General features: G+C 37.6%; 1 protein-coding gene across 2 annotated transcripts in view; it reads right to left on the bottom strand.

The window, feature by feature from the left end:
* The window catches only part of trappc9 (trafficking protein particle complex subunit 9), a 223,808-nt gene that overhangs the window by 9,422 nt on the left and 196,964 nt on the right, over positions 1 to 17,422 (bottom strand). The gene's annotated exons all lie outside the window — the stretch shown is intronic.

The raw sequence follows: 17,422 nt of genomic DNA, 5'->3' as shown, positions 1-17,422 counted from the left end.
CCATGGCATAAACAAGCTTCCATACAAACGTTGTGTGAAATAAAAATAATTATAAAAAGTCTTTAAAAAACTATGATAATTAGTGCCGTCAAATCGAATATAAATCGATTATAAAATCAATTAATCACATCCAACAAAGAAGTTTGTGTATATACTGTAAATATATATACACTGTCTATATATGTGTGTGTGTGTAGGTATATATATATCAACTTTTATGTTAGATGCAATTATTCGTGATTAATCGCTTGGCAGCAATAATAAATATATAATTTTATATAAAATGACATTGGCATATAATTTGGCCACAAAAAAAACATTTAAAACATGTAGGCATCAACAAGTACACTGGCCATGCAAATGGTTTAGAACAACCTCATACTAACCAAATGAGAAGGGTTTCTACCCAAAGGTTTTGAAAAACTTGGTCCTGAGCTTTCCTAGATTCTAGGACATGAATGTCAGCGATCTATTAACAGCCCTCCTGTAAATGTTTAACCATGTGGTAATTTAGATGAATTATTAAGCTGAGTTATACTTAGGTGGACCGCCATCATGTAACAGCATAAATTTTACTTGGAAATCTAAAAGCCCAGAATCAGCAGGCGGGTGACCTTAGGAGTTTATCTTCTCATCTCAATTTTTCCACATTAGCGCTGACACTCGCTCAGCGATCGCCATCCGCTGACAAACATGAAGGTGTCTGGTGCTTTCAGACCACTACAATAAAACCAATGCCGTACCTACTCAAGAGTTTCATTCCGCAAGGCTAAAGGAAACATCTGTCTTGTCTTCTTCAAGATCAGGGCACATGCTTTCAAGTGCACTATACTCAACGCTGTAAGAAATACTAGTGGGAATCAGGTCTGAGGGACACAAAAGATCGTTTCAATCTGTTTCATTCTCAATTGCAAAGCTAGAGAGCAGAGCAACGTCCTTCACTATTACTCATCTCTCACCGTCATGGCTGAACCATCCAGCGCTTCGAACGTGAACGCTTATGTAAGATCAATTAATTACAAAGTGCCACTCTATTGAAATCCCTCAGACTTCTTATTCTTCATCTCCACAAAATTCTCCAATTAATTTAGCCCAAAACTGCTTAACAGATTTCTTTAGCACTTCAATTTAACATTCAAGTTTGAAAATCCCCACTGAATTGCCGTAATTACGAGTTTCAACTAGTAAAAACAGCTCAAATCCGAGTCTGAGGACGTTGTCAGAATAAAATTCTGATTATTAGAATTCGGGTCAGTTTGACATTCTAAAATCTAACCATCAGAGATGTTTATTTTATATGTAGAATTTGCATACAGGATTGTGATTGGTCTTTTCATTCTTGCAAAGAGGAGGCACCAAAAAAATGTGTATACGTTCAAGAAAGGAGGATACGTTCAACACTGTCCGTTTATGGGATTGACAACTGCTTTTAGTTACAGGTGTGAGTCTTGAAATGTCCCGTTCACAAAGAAACTTATAGTAGCGTCTCAAATAATGTCTGTGTGAATGTGCAAAGGGAGTCAAGCCTGTATTCTCATACCATCAGTAATATCATACAAAGTAATATCCAAAGTAATATCAATATCATGACAAAAGTAATATCAAACATGGCGATGTCCATAAAACTGAAGTCTCATTACTTTCATAGGACAAGAGTCCAAACGAGTCGCGAGTTCATCCATCAAATCTTTATTAACCGACAGCAGCGGTTACATCTGGGTGAAGGTAAATCTGGATCTAAAACCCCTTAGATGACACACAGCTCATATCTCCATCACTGTATGTTTTGTGCAGCTCACACAGTATGACGTGAAGGACTACTAACTGTCCAGTACGACTCTGTTCACACAGCACGGCTCTTCCCTAAATAACTGAACTGTGTGTGAACGTAACCGTAGTAAGGACTCATACAGAACTGACACTGGTATTCTGTTGCTGTGTGAACATGCTGAAAAGACTCATTTCAACTGAGCATGCATCTATGTGCAAAAAAAAAAGCAATTCAGAACAAAAACATGCTTGTGAATTGCAACTGGCATTTTCTTTCACGCATGCAAATGTGTACTGATTTGCAAATGCCTGTTTCTTTCATGCAAGGGGAAAATTAATGACAATTCATCACATATATAAGTGCAAGAAAGAAAGGCCAAGATCTCAATTGAGTATGTAAATAGCCTATATGTGCAAGAAAATAAAGATTCAATTTAGAAAGTATATGTATGTTGAAATGCGATTGATATTTTCTTTTGTGCATATATGCACGATGAATTGAATACATTTATTCATGTGCTGCATTGAGAAAATCTAAATTACTATATGAATAAATGCAGTTGGTGTTTTCTTTCATGCATGCGTACTGAATAATGACCGCATTTTCTCTACACGTGTGCTGAATTGAAAAATGCAGTTTATTGCGAAGGACCAAATTACTGAATGAACAAATAAAATTACTTTCAGCATATTATTGAGATCTGACATAGAAAAGTCAAAATATCCGACATATAGACTAGATATGGAGAAAAGGTTTGTCCGAAGGGATTAGCTCAAATAAAAACTACCATTCAGAAAATGTTAATGTAAAATAGCATTAGAGCTCAGTTTTAAATGCACAACTTCTTACATTTAAAGATCTCCTTTTTCCTTGGAAACACAATACAGGACATCCTGTGCCAACTCAATCTCGAGTCTTACATCTGATCAAGCACTTTTGTTTCAGTGTTTTAGAGAACAGCACAATCTATTATATCTCTGCACTATCACGTTTACGCTGGCTATGATATAAAGAGCCGCACAAACTGGCATCACACTTGGCTGAGAGCCTCCGGCTGGCGATGCCTCTTTCTTCAGAGAGAGTCTGATTAAAACCACAACTTCCTGTATTGGATGACACTGCATTACTTCAATTCACTCCAGTTCACATCCAGCTTTAATTACGTTCTTCTATGGCAGAATTCCTGTACTGGGTTCATCCTGCCACATTCTTCCCTCGGCTCCGGCCTGATCTGGCTGGATATTCACAATCAACCAGGTGACAAAGAAATTCATAGAGGCAGTGAAGCTTCTCCTCGCATCAGATGATAAAGGAGCTCCAGGCCCACACTTTTACAAACAAATAATTTAAAGCTTCACAGAGCAGAACAATACAAAGAATCGAACACAAACAACGGAATATTCTCTAAGCAAATATATACAATATGAATGATTTATTTCTGGAACATTTTGCCAAGTCTAACGGTATCTGTTTGGATTGAAATAGGCGAATGCTTAAGATTGGATTGGATCATTATTGCAGTGAATATTATGCTTCTAGCATGTTATATGTTTGGCAACAGCTCTTTTAAACCTTGATGGAGTGTGTAGCTTTTCATTTCTTAAATAACCATGTAGGAAGACAATTCATGGAAGCTCAAATTGTGAAAGAATGGTTGGGAGGGAGACTTTACAGAGTTCTGGACTCTTGCATTGTCAATACAAGATCTTGACCAAAAAATGATGCACTTCTTGATGGAAATAAATGTTGTGATGTTATTTCCATCAAGAGCTGCATACATTTTTGGTCAAATCTTGTACTCTGTAAAGTCTCCTCCAGTACATAAAGACTTTCAATGAATATGGCCATGATGTGTCTTCCTACATGGTATTTAAGAAACAAAAAGCTACACACTTCATCAATTAGGTTTAGAAGAGCTGTTGCCAAACATTTCACATGCTAGAAACATAATAATCACTGCAATAATGATCCAATCATAGGCTCTTAAGTATTTGCCTATTTAAATCCAAACAGCGACTTCTTTTGGCCGTATTTGGTCTGAATGATAAGAAATACCCACAGAGACTCTGAAAGCTCAGTTGTGCTCATTGTGAATCACTTTCAATGCTCAGCTAACCTGACAGACGCTAATCAATAATCAGTTATTCATGAAATGCAAACACAGGTTATGGTGTCAGATCAGCTGTGAAAATATGGGCACTTTGACGAACACAACCCACAGAGCTGATCAATGACAGAAGGAAAACGGCGCTTGGCAAGGTGACGCCATGAAACTGCTCTACAGAGCTGTCAAATGAGCAAAGCAGCACATAAAAAGAGAAAGGGAAGTCTGGATTGGATACGAAACATTCTCCGCAGGAGGTCCGTGTCTACTGGAGATTTCATTCGGCCTTAGAAATGATTCATCTAAACTAGATTCACTGAACTAAATGATTTGTTCATCGTCCTCCTTTGAAACTGATGCTGGGAATCTTTGACACGCCACTGCAAATCTTTTGAGAGGGAATAAAGGACAGTGTTGGTTCTGACTGGGTTTAAGAACCAGGACATGACCTATTATATTTGGACCAAAAAAATAAATGTCATGAACTATTTCAGTCGATTTTCTGTTACTTTGAGTGCCACACTGAAAGTGGCAAATGCATAAATGTAAATGTCAATAAATGTGATAAAGGCTTTATCCAATTTATAGTGTTTGCACTTAACCCAGACTTTCTTACACACCAACTGGCAAAATCCTCCACAGGGGCAGACGTCAAATCAGCACAAGCCAAAGATGAATTGCCACTTACTGCTTGTGTGTTGCCAACACAACCACTTGGCAGAGATGCATCTGCCTGGTCCTTCAGTTGCCATTTTACTTGGACAGGTACTTTTTTTAAACGGTATTGCAACAAAGCAAAACTCCACTCAATACAATGGCTATTCGCTAATTTAGGCAATTTTCAGACCTGTAGCTTATTTGTTTTCTTCTGAAGTAGTTAAGTCACAATGTTGCATTCTCTTCTTGGTTTGTTCGCTTTCACAAGCCAATATTTCAAAACAGACTAAAATTGAGATCAAATCAGCATCTACGAATTTCAAGACAGATGGACAACAGCTCTGCAGGCATTTACTGGCCCTCTTTTTGTTCATCAACATTATTGCTATTATCAGTTTGAGTGGGATTTCAGACTGCGTCTGGAAAAACAACAGCCATTTTAAGAGAAAAGGGCATATTTGTTTATAAAAATCTGAAATCTAAATAGAGTGGATCCAAGTAAAAACTGCATCCATATTAGCCTACATGAAGCAAATGAAGAGAGAATAGAACCAGACTCATTAACCAGAATCATTTCTAAAAGTGGGGGGACTTTTTTAAAAGTAGTTGCCCCTGATAGAGATGAAATATTTTGAAGTGCAGTTTACTACTCTAAAAGAACAGCACACTGTCTTCTTAACTCTAAGCTTTAGGTTATTGTTTGCACAAATGATTGTTATTAAATGCAGAAATCAAGCTGTAATGACTGTGGTGTCATTGGCTCTAGCAGTTTGCGTTCTGTCAGCAATACACCAACATGTTAGAGGGTGGAACCACAGAAGTGAGAATTAATTGCAGAGCAATAAGAGTCGTAAACGTTGCAGTCTTTCTATAACTTTCTCATTCTGCCATGGGGTTAAATAAGATTGGATGCATATAGAAATAGTGTAGAAATTATTTTTAAGAGCTTGTGTCAAGAGCTCTGTAATGGATATGTGACACAAGAATCCTTTATAAAAATTGTACAATAGGGTGATGTTGTCATGTAAATACATTAATATGCGCATGTATATAATATTTAAATACTGCAATGCTACAGAATGCTGCTTTTATTGAGGCCTAGCACACAATTTAAGACTATGCACACAACATTTATAAAGCAAAGACTGAATATTAAAATGAAAAGAATTACCAAATTACCAAAGAGCTTCAGATTAGTGATTAGTCACGTGGCATTTACATCTCTGGTGAATGGCTCAAAAAGTGTGCCACAACTTGAGCGCCAATGAGTGCCAGGCAATCAACAAGTATCATAGGCCAGCTTGGAATAAACAGAAAGGTTGACTGGAGCTGCCACAAGGACAAAGTCTTTAACAGAACAAGACATAACCTACACCAAATAGGTCTTCAGATACCCAGTCAATCAATGATCTGCCATTTGAACAGAGCTCAATTGGATCTAGTTGCCGAGAGCCAGGTCTCCACCGGTAGCTCTTGCACACAAAGGTTTGTCCTCATAATCCGGTTTTCCTGGTATAGAATTGATTAAGCATTTCATGTGGGAGGATGTAGGTATGAGGGTAGCATCGACTACTAACTGGCCTCGGCAACCTGATCAATTACGCCAACAACTTTGGCTGCAAATATATGCACAACAATGCAGAGCCACAATCTTCAAAGAATGCTGACATCCAATATCCACACGGGAAGCGTCCAAGAAATCTAAAGTGTGAAGAACAAAATAAACACTTGGGAATCATGGGAAATAAGTTGTCAAAAAGTTTCTAAACTGAGTTTGTATCTAATCGAAAGTGAGACAAGAAACTAGTTTCACAGAACAAAACATCCTTTTGATGAGAACCATAAAAACAAAAGTTACAATGTTTCATTTTCTCATTGGTTCGTTTGCTTTTACAAGCCAATATTTCAAAATGAAAATTAGCTTATAGCAGCATTTACAAATTTCATGATAGATGAACAACAGCTCTGCAAGCTTTGCTGCATTATTTCAGTTCATCATCATTTTTGCAATTACCAGTCTTAGATATAATTCAAGGCTGCGTTTGGAAAAGAACCATCATTAAAAGGCATTTACAGAGAAAAAGGCATGTTTTGTTAATAAATTACAGCAGAAATCCATTCTGATTAACAGAAATATGAAAATCTCAGATGGTTCCTTGTAAAAATGCTGCCAAATGTGCCTACACGAACCAAATAAAATTGAAGAAATGAACCAGGCTATGAAACACCTTCGACTGTAGATGTCTGCGCAACAAAACAGAGCCACGACCCTCAAAAAAATACCAATATTTATTATCCACACAGGAACATACAAGAAAATCTAAAGTGTAAGTCATTCCTGTTTTGAAGGACGAAATAAACACCTGGGAATTACTGGAAATGGTCGACGAGATTCTAAATCTTGGATCAATCCATCTGAGAGTGATACAAGAAAAGAGACTAGTTTCACAGAACAAAACATCCCTTTGATGAGAACCATAAAAAAAATCATTTTATCCACCAGGATAAAAATTAAGCTGTTGCATTTCCTCCTTGCCTCATTTGCTTCCACAAGGCAACATTTCAAAAAAGACTGACATTTATCTTATAGTATCATTCACAAACTTCAACATAGATGGACAAACAGCTTCGGAGGCTTTTACTGACCTTCTTTCAGTTCATCAACATTTATGATTTAAAGAAACCTGAAAAACTCAGGTGGTTCCAAGTAAAAATGCCTCCACATATGCCAACACAAACACAATTAAGAGAGAAACAAACCAGGCTCTAAAACAACTTTGACTTTAAATGTATGTGCAGTGCAGAGCACAACCCTTGAAAAATGCAGATATCTAATATCCACACGGGAAGTGTCTGAGAAAATCTAAAGTGTACAGTATGTTAATTCAGTTTTGAAGGACAATTTCATTGAAACTGGTCGACAAGCTTCTAAATCTTGGTTGAATCCATCAGATAGTGAGACAAGAAAAGAAACTAGTTTCACAGAAGAAAAAAAACATCCCTTTGATGAGAACCATAAAAAAATATATAAAAAAAAATGTATCCGCCAGGATCAGAGGGCAAAGTCTATCTGGCGAGACTTCTTAATCTTGGGTCTTGTGAAAGAGGCACAAATACCAGTTTTTGTTACTTGGCTTGGCCAAGGTTTTCTGAGTGCTGCACCAACCAGCTATTAGTGGCAAATCCTTCTTTATCAGGTACAAAAGGAAACTAATTAGGAGTTTCAATTTCTCAGCATGTTTTAAATAACCTACGATCAGAAGAGAGCTAAACAGCTGCCGGGAAAACATTTAAAACGACCCCACACGCACACAAACACAATCATCGTAATGCTGACTGTCTTTCCCTGTGGCCTTCCCTGATTATCCGGTAGGGATTATAATTTGATTTGATTCCTGACTTGACCTGCTGTGGAGTTTAAATTTAACCTGGTAATTATAGGTTAAGAAGACGGGGGGAAACGGCTCCTGAAGATTTTCATGATTGTAATAACTTCACACATCATCTCTCCAGTTAGCAAACACCAACCCCATCTACACACTCCAACTATCTGGATATAAAAATTGCTGCTTATTCCATTTAAAACAGAGTAAACATTTAACTCAGCTGAGTCAGTTATTGTTGAACATTAAAAGCAAAAGGCTATAGGTCTAAATGCTTAGTTTCGTTCATTTAGCAGATACTTGCAACCAAAGCGACTTAAAACCCTTACATACTACAAGACAAATTTTTATTACACTACATTACAAATGTCTCCGACGCGCGTTCACGAGAGCACCACTACGAATGCGCGTCAGAGACTGATACAGAGGAAAAGAAATGAAAATGAAACTGAATAAAGTAGATATTTTGTTTTTGTGACCACTGTAGTCACATGGACTATTTTAACGATGCCATTCCAACCTTTCTGGGCCTTCAAAGTGTTAATTAAATAGCTGTCAATGGAAATAGCTGTCATCAAAAATATCTTAATTTGTGTTGAGAAGATGAACGGGACTAATGGGTTTGGAAGGGTGAGTCATTAATGACAGAATTTTAATTTTTGGGTGAACTATCCCTTTAACTGTTCCCAGGTCTAGATTAAAACTTAGGGGTGATCTGTCATTTTCGGTCGCTGCATCTAAACGTGGAACATGTTAACCTTGCATGTTAGAGTGACTATAACTATATACATTTTCAAAACTTGATTAAATGTAGTCCAATTCATGACAAGTGACTCTATTGAACTGAATCTTTTGAATAAAAGAGAATAGAATAGAGTATTGGATATAACTGGAGATATTTGGATTTGTAAAAAGTTAATTTTTATTGAATTGTATACATTATACCCTACATAGGACTATCGATTTTGGATTATATCTGTACGCAAGCTTGTTTACGCCACTGAATAAAAAATAAAAAAGGTAATTGTGACTTTTTATCTCATAATTCTGACTTTTATTCTCGAAATTACAATTCTGACTTTTTTTTCTCAGAATTGCATGATATAAACTCACAATTCTGACTTTTCTTTCCTAAGAATTGCAAGTTTATATCATTATATATATCTTTTTATATCTAAAAATTATATTTATAGAAATAATAATTAAAAAGTATGGCTAAAAAAACTCAGAAAACAAATACTACATAAAAGGGAATTTACTACAGTTACAGTCAATCAGCATGTGGACTCTGTATAATATTATATAAACCTTCATGCAAATAGCCTAAGAGCATACCATGAATTTATTAACAAGGACACCTTTAGCTAGCGATGTTGAAGACCATGAACTTAACAGACTCTTAAAAAAATTCTATTAAAAAAATACTAAACCACAAACCTTTGAAACAGCATGTACTGCCTTCTCAATTCCCCTTGAGGAACTTATACGGGAAGCTTAGAACCACACACAGTGTGTCAAACTTTCCCATGCAAAATAAACCAAATGACACAGTATGAATAACCAAACGACACAAAAGACCATTTATACCTTTCATAAAATGCTCTATATTGAAAGCTTTGAATCATTAAAGCTGAGCTATGAGCCACACAAAGCCTCGCTGTAAATATTTGTTAGTTCAGTAAAGATGAACAGTTATTGGCCTAAAGGGGTATAAGAGACAGCGGCGGACGTTTCTGTTACAACACAAGCTGAGTGATTGGAAAGACACACACGCACACGCAAACGGACACACGCACGCACACACACGCACACACACACACACACACACACACACACACACACACACACACACACACACACACACACACACACACACACACACACACACACACACACACACACACACACACACACAGACACACACACACACACACACACACACACTTTCCTTGGTCACTATCACAATGTGAAAGTGTTTTAATGAGGTAAACAGTTTCCACTGATTACACAGTAAGAGAAAGTGAGATTTGAGATGTACATGTACGCAATACCGTAACATAAAACTGATACAAAGAGCATGTTGGGGAAAGAAAGTTGTTGGGCTTGCTAATGTTTGTGAGGTTGACGGCAGCCTAAATGTGTTTCTAAGTTGCTACAACACAGCCACATAATATTTTTTTTTTATACATTTACAAATAATATATTCATATTTCTTCATATTTTTATGTTTGAGCTTATATATCTCCACATTAATAACAGTCTGAGTAATAAGTCTTGAACTGTAAACTCTCAAGTATTGGCTTTCTAAATATATGTTGTTTATGTGTCTATTCAGTCTGACATATGAGCAGCAACCTTTTTATTTTGGGTATGTCATAAATGCCAAAACGGGGGTAGCAGTAAATGGATGCTATCTACCTGGATAAAACACATCCAGTTTAACACTGTTGTATGAGAACCAGCTGAGCTGGATGATGATTTTTTTTAGGGTTTTTTTTGCAGAACTGCTTTACACAGTAGATGAAATGAACTAATTTAATAATTGATGATACAGTATGTAAAACAGAACTGAATCAACACTAAACTGACTTCGGCTGAACAAAAGCCGAATTGCATCATTTTCCCGTTATCACTGTAAAGCTGCTTTGAAACAATCTGTATTGTATAAAGCGCTATATAAATAAAGGTGACTTAACTTAGCGGCACAGTCATTTGAAGGAAACTCTATAGTTCCCTGGGTTTGTTACCGCCGACAGTACCACATTACTTGTCCGGACAAAGGCTTTGTACACTGAAGGATGTCTGTACACCCAGTGCACCATTAGCACAAAGACTATTGGTGCAACATGGTGACAAATGTTCAAAAATGTCTCGACTGAGAAAATACAGACTTGTAGTCTAGCTCTCTGCACAATACTGTACCAGAACTGGCAAACTTCATAAAACAATTTGTACTATTTTTACCTGAAACAAGAGTAAATACCCTTCAGATACCGGTTCAGATGACATGAGGGTTATTACATTTAAAAATGTCCAACCCAAACAAACTAAATCACATTTCCACCATTTTATCAATGGCCAGTTTCCATGCCCACCTGCGGCAGAAGCTAAAAAAAGCATAATTCCCACAGAGATTGTGTTTTATGTTTCTCTCTGGAAAGTTGAGAAACTTGTAAAGAAACTCTAAAACGTGTGCCGATGATAAACACAAAGTCCGAGAGTTTCACTTTATCTTAGTAAAGCTGTCAGGATTGGACACATAATGAGGAAACACACAAACATCAGCACAGAAGTTTCAGCCTGCCGTTCAGAGTTTATCTAAACAGAGAGTCTGCATTTACTCAAACTAAACTGCTAAAATGGCTCATTCAGAAGTCACAATTTATTAACATATGACCACATACTGTATGTTATAAATATTAACATATTTAAATATTCACCAACATTGCCTACCATGATTACTAGCAGTATAGACTTTGATTAACATTATACTGTATGTGCTATGTTTCATCTCAAAATCTAGAGAAAATACTGAATTCATCTCACGACATTGTGGTCACTTAAATAGAGGTGCAAGAAGGCCCATTTGAAAGGTTTAAATAAATAACCAAACATTTTTACGACATGATATGAACCATCACATCGCTTTACGGGCAGCAGAGAATGACAAATCAGAAAACGATGCTATCACTCAGACAATATGAAAATATAAAGTCCCTAAATGGTTTCGCTGTCCTTGGATGCTAAAAGTCAAAACAACAACAACATTATCCATCATTTTCTGCTGTCTCAGAGCACAGCTCATGCTACTACAGAGAGCTACGTCATGAAGCGGACAAACAATCGCCTCACTCCTGCGAGGACGAGTCCTTCACAACACAGAAGAAAGCAGGGATAGAGATCTTTAAAACAACTGAGAAACTGCAGATCATGATCCATCATTTCTGTTCATCAGACTTAAAGGAATCATTCTCTCTCTCTCTCACACACACACACACACACACACACACACACACACACACACACACACACACACACACACACACACACACACACACACACACACACACACACACACACACACACACACACACACACACACACACACACACACATGCTGTATATTCAAACACAAAAAAAAAGCTCATCACATGACTTTGGAAGACCTGGAATATTATCCAAGAAAATACGGACTAATTTTATGTTGTTGTTTTTGTCCTTCTTGAGCTTAGCGGACCTGGTCATTATAGAAAAGTGCTGTCTAAAGATTCTGCTGGAAGTCATAAAGGTTTGGAACGATAAATCAATAATGACAGAGTTTTAATTTCAGGGGTGAACTACTTCATTGAAGAGACAATCGGCTCTGGAAATATGTCTGGTGGGAAAATGACAGGACATTAAAAACACCTCAGCTGTAGCACACAGAAAGTCAAGAGTGACATGGATCCAGCTCTTCTTCCCATTAAAAAGAGCTAAAATAAATAATGAAAGAAACCCTATTAGCCATTGAACTGAAGTACAATATTAAAATATACACACACTCACACTCTTGTGTTTATTTCCTTCATTATATAGTAGTCATAAGTGAGACACCGGGTGCACTGATTGCAGGTTTGTATTTGTCTTTAATTGCTTGTCTTCTCTCAACAGTGCATTGCTCCACTTTATTTAAAATGCTTTGGGCTTTAAAGCCAGAAAGTTCTTATTGTTTCCCTTTGCTCTCATGGTCTATATAGGAGATATAGACCATATACTGTATATATATACACGTCCTTCTCAAAAAATTAGCATATTGTAATAAAGTTCATTATTTTCAATAATGTAATGATAAAAATTAAACTTTCATATATTTTAGTTTCATTGCACCCCAACTGAAATATTTCAGGTCTTTTATTGTTTTAATACTGATGATTTTGGCATACAGCCCATGAAAACCCAAAATTCCTATCTCAAAAAATTAGCATATCATGAAAGAGTCTCTAAACGAGCTATTAACCTAATCATCTGAACCAACTAATTAACTCTAAACACCTGCAAAAGATTCCTGAGCCTTTTAAAAACTCCCAGCCTGTTTCATTACTCAAAACCGCAATCATGGGTAAGACTGCCGACCTGACTGCTGTCCAGAAGGCCATCATTGACACCCTCAAGCAAGAGGGTAAGACACAGACAGAAATTTCTGCACAAATAGTCTGTTCCCAGAGTGCTGTATCAAGGCACCTCAGTGGGAAGTCTGTGGGAAGGAAAAAGTTTGGCAAAAAACGCTGCACAACGAGAAGAGGTGACCGGACCCTGAGGAAGATTGTGGAGAAGGACCGATTCCAGACCTTGGGGGCCTGCGGAAGCAGTGGACTGAGTCTGGAGTAGAAACATACAGGGCCACCGTGCACAGGCGTGTGCAGGAAATGGGCTACAGGTGCCGCATTCCCCAGGTCAAGCCACTTTTGAACCAGAAACAGCGGCAGAAGCGCCTGACCTGGGCTACAGAGAAGCAGCACTGGAATTCAGGCATTTTGGCATTTCCTTCTCTCCAGTCTTCCTCTAGACTCTGGCACCTTGATTTCCGAATGACATGCAAAATTTGCTTTCAACCGAAAAAAGTACTTTGGACCACTGAGCAACAGTCCAGTGCTGTTTCTCTGTAGCCCAGGTCAGGCGCTTCTGCCGCTGTTTCTGGTTCAAAAGTGGCTTGACCTGGGGAATGCGGCACCTGTAGCCCATTTCCTGCACACGCCTGTGCACGGTGGCTCTGGATGTTTCTACTCCAGACTCAGTCCACTGCTTCCGCAGGTCCCGCAAGGTCTGGAATCGGTCCTTCTCCACAATCTTCCTCAGGGTCCGGTCACCTCTTCTCGTTGTGCAGAGTTTTTTGCCACACTTTTTCCTTCCCACAGACTTCCCACTGAGGTGCCTTGATACAGCGCTCTGGGAACAGACTATTTGTTCAGAAATTTCTGTCTGTGTCTTACCCTCTTGCTTGAGGGTGTCAATGATGGCCTTCTGGACAGCAGTCAGGTCGCCAGTCTTACCCATGATTGCGGTTTTGAGTAATGAAACAGGCTGGGAGTTTTTAAAAGCCTCAGGAATCTTTTGCAGGTGTTTAGAGTTAATTAGTTGATTCAGATGATTAGGTTAATAGCTCGTTTAGAGACCCTTTTCATGATATGCTAATTTTTTGAGATAGGAATTTTAGGTTTTCATGAGCTGTATGCCAAAATCATCAGTATTAAAACAATAAAAGATCTGAAATATTTCAGTTGGTGTGCAATGAATCTAAAATATATGAAAGTTTAATTTTTATCATTACATTATGGAAAATAATGAACTTTATCACAATATGCTAATTTTTTTAGAAGGACCTGTATATATGGGTTTTATATACAGTACAGAAAAGAACAATATGATGCACAGAAATAGTAAGAGTAGAATGCGGTTCCACATTCAGCACTATCACGGTCCAGTCATTAACACAACACATCCGATCATGTGTCTAATCAACCTCCCAATCACAGCCTTACTGTCACAATACAGCCACAATCATCACCGCTCACTAACTGATCTGAGCTCAGCCTGTAATGAACAACACCATAAGTCAATAGGAAACTGTGGGTGGATCTGAGCTGATCAGTCAACAACTGATTACAGAAATTAATGAAAACATTCTTCATTAGAAGAGCTGAATATTGTTAGAGACTGACTAGCCCACCACCACATCACTATTCCATTTAAAGGAAAGTGAAATTACTCTAACCGAAAAAGTGGCTTGCGGTTTATAGCTTTAAAATAATGACTTGGCAAGTTCTTGTCAAGATTCATTTATAATTTCAAAGTTAAAGTGCAGAGTACATGTGATTTCAAATGGGTACCCTTCCATAATTAAATTTAAAATACTTTTTATAAAATTAATAATTCAGACTCTAACATTTGATTAGATGAGCATGCTGTACAATTGCCAATGTACACACACCTGAACGACTGCACATTAAAACAATTCAAAGTTTTTTAGCCTAATTCTTAAATCCATTTTGATTACTAAAAAAATATATATTTACTGAACATCTGTGAAGATGGGAAAAAACAAATGCAAGTGAGTTGGTTTCGGGTTTAGACAGGTGTTTCTGCACAGTTAGATCAGTAGTTATCGTGTTCAGCTCACTTACAGGGACGTCACGTGACTGATGAACAGAGAGATTGCAGACGAGAGCATCTGTTAATAACGCTGTCTAATAATAACTTGGCTGCAATGAAGAAGAAAGCTCAAACCATCCCCTGTAGGAAAGCACAAACAGATCCTGTCAAACAGCTAATGAGAGGTGACACTCATTTGGGCGCCTCTCAGAAAGAATATCAGATCCTTTAATGCTATCAGGATTGTAACAGGAGTACACTGGCACAACAAGTAATGTCTAGTCCTGAACAACACATGCAAATCTCTAACCTGAGGGACTTAAACTGTGTGCTAAACAGACGTGATGTGACAGGGTCATTTTTCTGTCCCCATTGAAAGCAAAATATCAGGCAATATGCTTATCACATATATAAATAACTATAGATAGAGTGTCTTCATGTCCTGTTTTCGCTGGAGGAAAACAATAGTGTGATAAAGGGTGATTCGTGAACGCAGCGCGAACACTTGCAAGTTCTGGGTGGTCGGTAGAGCAACACACGGAGCAACTTCAGGCTTAAGTTTGTTGGTGCGGCGAATGACTAAATTACCCGAATCAAATGTATCTTCCTCCAAAACATTTGCACTGTATACTCTGACATCAGCGCCCATTGAAGGGTTCTTCCTTTTCAGTGCCGTTAGCCAGTGAAGCAGTAACGTTACGTTCTCCGGTTTAGTTCTCTTTTGCCCTTTGCTTTAATGCTGTAAAAATCATTTCTACAACCAGGAGAAAAACAGTAGTTCCCCTCCTTTTGACGTATGATGTTGCTTTCCAGTTTCCATCTTTAACTTTCCCTGTCAGTCCTCTACTAAATATCTATGTACCTCAGGCAAGACAACCAACCCCGTGACGTCACACACTGTGAAATTACAAGATGGCGGCGCCTTTGCTCCAAAAGCTATAACAAAACATCCCCTTTTTCTTTAAAATGATTACATTAATTGTGTTTGTTATATCTTTTATTAAAGTGGAAATCAGCTTACTAAATAATGTAAACTTGACTGACTGCTTCATTTCCACCTTAAATAAATATATATAATAAACTATTTTAAACTATATAGTATAGTATTAACTTGTGCATCATTTTGGATCTTTTTTTTTTTTACTCACCTTGATGCACTGCATTTTGTCATTGCCTTCTGCAAAGGATCCACCATAAGAAGATATTTCTTAAGACATAATAATAATGCTGCTCACGTACCTTTTAAAACAGCCTACGTACTGAGAGCACACCTATGCCTTAAAATGCAGGTAAAAGAGCTATTAACACGGAGCAATTCTTTTTGGCGAAATGTACTACATATTTCTAAGACGTATCATTAATTTAGCTCCTGCCGAAAGGTTGACACTGAGTGCAGTTATTATATTTTCGAAAAGTACTGACATAAAAGAAGAAGATGAAATTACAAGAGTACAAAAAGGAAAACAGTGGACAAAAAGGGATGAAAGCAGAGTACATCGAGTCCTTTCATTATTCTGTCTCCAGACAGTTTAAGCTTCACTTTTTGACCTTAATCAGTTTTGATTAAATGAATTACATCACAACATTAAAGGTCTCTCTCTCTAATTGATCAGAGGCAGGAAGTTGCGGAGAGAAGGACAAAATACTGACGACAATGTCTGTGGTGATTAAGAACATAAAAACGACACATCAAAGCCGAGAGATCGAGGAGCATGTTTGATGCCGCTTCACAGACTCCGAGGTGAATGTTAAATACTCTGTTTAGATGGAGAGGAGGAGGTAAAAACACAGAATACTGATGGGAGGAATCAATGCGAGCGAGTAAAAGAGCTTGTTTGATTTGCTAGATCATCAGTTAAATGGTCCCTACTACGGTTTAGTAGCATGTAGGATTTCTTTAATGCATCCTTTAAACTGCTACAAACAAAAAGTTATTGATGCTCATGTTCATGCTTATTCATCCACTACTAGCCTGATCTCATTCATACACAATATTTAGAGAGGATCTATTATGCTTTTTTACATATTCAACTTTCTTTAGTGTCCAATGTTGCTGTTTGAGCATGAAAAAGATCTGCAAAGTTACAAAGCCACTCTCCCAAACAAGGAACTTATTCTCTATATCAGTGCGCACTGTTTCTGAACTCCCATTGTAATAAGTTTTCTTCCAAGGACGTATATGTCACAATATTTCTTATTTAAATTATTCCCGCCCAAGGCATTTGCAAAATAAAGGGGCGGGGCCTAGATGAGTTAATAGTGTGTTGAAAAACCTGCACTTATGTTAAGCAAAGTGACATTTTCCAACCACACTCGAAGCGGTTGACCAATCACCACACACTGGTCCAGCCGACCAATCAGAGTACATTTGGAAGGAGG

This window comes from Siphateles boraxobius, unplaced genomic scaffold (assembly GCF_051911475.1).
Source record: "Siphateles boraxobius isolate OS27281-9 unplaced genomic scaffold, OSU_SipBor_1 33, whole genome shotgun sequence".
In the NCBI taxonomy this organism is placed as follows: domain Eukaryota; kingdom Metazoa; phylum Chordata; class Actinopteri; order Cypriniformes; family Leuciscidae; genus Siphateles; species Siphateles boraxobius.
The sequence above is the reverse complement of the archived record's forward strand: the minus strand, read 5'-3'. Positions and strand labels throughout refer to the sequence as shown.